At 48.9% G+C, this 3,493-nt stretch overlaps 1 pseudogene; it reads right to left on the reverse strand.

The window, feature by feature from the left end:
* Nucleotides 1-1,293: 1,293 nt before the first annotated feature.
* On the reverse strand, nt 1,294-2,983 carry LOC134760404 (histone demethylase UTY-like; annotated as a pseudogene).
* Nucleotides 2,984-3,493: the final 510 nt, after the last annotated feature.

The following is a 3,493-nucleotide window of genomic DNA, read 5'->3' on the forward strand; positions in this document are numbered from 1 at the left end:
TTTCATCAGAAACAGAGCTAAATATTACTTCTTCATTGGCTTCTGTGATACTGAAGTCACATGGCTCAGGATTCAGAACCTTGGGGTGGACCCCTAGGGAAAGTGGGCTGGCTTCATTCTCTTAGGTCAATGGTTTTCCAACTGTGCTCCAGAGATTCCCTAAAGTACCCCCTAACCCTGCCAGACAAGCTGAAGGAAGGCAGAGCTGACATCCCTCATCTCAGCCTTGGACCCATTCCCTTCACTTTTCTGCATTTTACACATTGAGCGTGTCTGCAGGAGATTTTGTTTCAAAACTGGTTTCCATTACCTTAAAAATAGTTGGAAATCATTTCAGATTTTCAAAGTAAAACAATGAACCATTCTGGCTCTTCTGGCTCTTGGGCATTAGGGCTTTATAAGTGAATTTCCACTTTTACTTTATTTTTTTTTTTAAGTGTTGAAGGCTGGGCCATCAGGCCATCTCTGCAGACTGTTGCAAACCCAGTACTGGGCTCTGCAGGCTGTGTTATGGTCACATGGTTATTTGTGTGCTGAACACCAGGGCTTGGCAATAATGGCTTGGCTCTCCCGAGGTGCAGAGGGCTTGCAAACTGGGGGACATTTCTAATACTGTGTGTGTGTGCATGTGTGTGTAGGTATGCAAACATATACAGTGGTGTCTGTATGAAGTCAGTACTTTAATACTTTTTTTGAATTCCCCCCACTGCTGCATGTTTCTAGGCTGTTCCCTGAGTTCCAGCCCTGTACATTCCAGGAACTTACTTTCACAATTCACAGAGCCAATTCTGGTTTGGGGAAAAAATGTGAAGGGTCCCTGATCCATTGTCCTTGAAGGACCCCAAGGCAGAACTAGGGCCACCTAGAAAGTTAAGGAGAGATCAAACACGTCTCAGTGGAAGAAAGACCCTCATGGCAATAAAAGCTGTTAGGGAAACAAGGGCATGCACAGTTCGTTTGCAGAGATAAGATTTGACTATTCCTGGCTCCTGATCCAATGCCCCATTCCATCTTCTATGCCTGATCAAAAGCGGCGACAGGCCTCAGGCCATGTTGCTACCAGAGTTTGGTGAAGGGAAGCAACAATGGGTTTAGGGAGCCCCAAGTCTTTGAGGCAAGGTCTGCCTCTCTAGCTCAGGCGCCTATGAACAAGACTCCCCCAGGAGACAGATGAACTGAAGAAGGAAGTCTACCAGCAATGAAATGCCAGAGCAAGATGGGTCCCCGTATTTCACTGTCTTGATACCTAATGTTGAGGAAACATATCAGCAAAGAGCACCATGCCCTGGCTCCTCACTCAGCCTTCAGCCCAATCCAGAGGCAGCCGCTGGCTCTCCAAGAGCACCAGCCTTCAAAGGAAAATCCTATGAGGGAAAGGAGGTGTGAATTTTGGCAGCACTACTGTTGTATGTGTATGTGTCTGTGTTTTCCAAAACACATGGGGTAAACAAGCCAGTGTAAAAATAGATGGCAGCAAAGGAACGGGAGTGGAGCTGCCTCACTGCAGGTGTGAGTGACTGTGCTGCTGATTAGTTCTTGGAAAGCAGTCTCCAGGAGGGACTGATCAGACAGAGGAGTGGGGCCAAGGTGGATGCAAAACGGAACTGGCTGCACCCTTGGTCACCAAATAAACCTGTCTGTCCCCCAACCTGGGGCTTAACATCAGACAGCACAGCTTGGATTTCATAATTCCCCAGTGCAGACCGCAGTCTCCTTTTCCTCCTGTGCTGGGAGGGGTGGGCCCCACAGGCCTTTTTGATTTCTGGTCTAGAGGCCCTTTGTTAAATCAGATACTACAGAACAAGCAGTGGAATGCGGCGTCTTTCCCAAACAGAGGTCCTGAGGGGTTACTACCTGGATCAGGGTCAGTGTCACCTCAATCCTGGGAGAAACCATTAGGCAAAATGGACTCCAAGCAAGTATGCTCTCCTTCATTAATCAAGCCAGCAAACCTTCGTGGACAGGAAGTAAATGGAGCCATCCACCCATCCATTAAATGTTTGCCAAGGGTCTGCCATGCTATGAATCTGTGCTGGCCTGGGGGATATAGTGGGACCAAGACACCCAGCCCTTGCCCTTGTGGAGAAGAGGGAGGATACTAGATCATTGGGTGTTGGCTCCATTATCCAGATTGACGCTCTAAAGAAGAAACACCCAGGCCGGGCACAGTGGCTCACACCTGTAATCCCAGCACTCTGGAAGGCTGAGGCAGGTGGATCACAAGGTCAAGAGATCGAGACCATCCTGGCCAATATGGTGAAACCCCATCTCTACTAAAAACACAAAAATTAGCTGGGCGTGGTGCCATGCTCCTGTAGTCCCAGCTACTCAGAAGGCTGAGGCTAGAGAACTGCTTGAACCCGGGAGGCAGAGGTTGCAGTGAGCCAAGATCACGCCACTGCACTCCAGCTTGGTGACAGAGCGAGACTCCATCTCAAAAAAAAAAAAAAGAAGAAGAAGAAACACCCTTGGGAGGGGAAGAAGTTGGGCTTTCTCATGGACATCCTGAGCCTGATGGCTAGTAAGGCAGCAAAGCAGACTGGTCAATGAGCCTTCGGATTTTGGAGTCTGGAGCAGAGCAAAACATTGAACCAGAAAGGACTGTGGGAGCCAGGAGCCTAGGTGGTGGAGCTCATATGGAGCAGATGAGCGTCCCCTGTGAGCAGTGTGGAGAATGAACCAGAGAAACACCAACATTGGTGGGATAAAAAGGTGAAAAAAGCCAGGCGCTGTGTCTCACGCTTGTAATCCCGGCACTTTGGGAGGCCGAGGTGGGTGAATCACCTGAGGTCGGGAGTTGAAGCCCAGCCTGACCAACATGGAGAAATCTCGTCTCTACTAAAAATACAAAATTAGCCAGGCATGGTGGCGCATGCCTGTAATCTCAGCTACTCAGGAGGCTGAGGCAGGAGAATCGCTTGAACCCAGGAGGTGGAGGTTGTGGTGAGCCAAGATCGCGCCATTGTACTCCAGCCTGAGCGACAGAGCTAGACTCTGTCTAAAATAATAATAATAATAAATACATTTTTAAAAAGGGAAAAATAATGAGTCTGAGGAGTGTCCCAAGAGCCAGGAGAAAACCAGAGGGGGTTCTGACCAGGAGGGAAGGCTCATCTGAGTCCATTGGTGCCAGGAGGTCAAGTGAGATAAATACTGGAGATCTTAATAAGGAAAATGCTCGTGTTACCTTAAGGATAACAGCCAACTTCTAGTGGACTGAGGGGTAAGCAGGTGAGGCCAGTGCAAGATGCAAAGGCAGTGAGAGGCAACAGGCCGTAGCTAGAAGAAGGGGGAGTGGGGCCGAGAAAAGCTATATTTGGTTTTGAGAGCAGCAGCACAGCAGGAGGCAGCCAAATACCTAGGCAAATAGGGGTGGGTCCCGAGTGAAGCCCCACCTCCAAGCCAAAGACAGTTTAAAGCCTGAAAGCCAAGCTACAAGTTAAATCCTCGGACTGGATTGAGGACTTGTCTTCGTGTTTGGCACATTTTCCTC

This window comes from Pongo abelii, chromosome 18 (assembly GCF_028885655.2).
Source record: "Pongo abelii isolate AG06213 chromosome 18, NHGRI_mPonAbe1-v2.0_pri, whole genome shotgun sequence".
NCBI classification, from domain to species: domain Eukaryota; kingdom Metazoa; phylum Chordata; class Mammalia; order Primates; family Hominidae; genus Pongo; species Pongo abelii.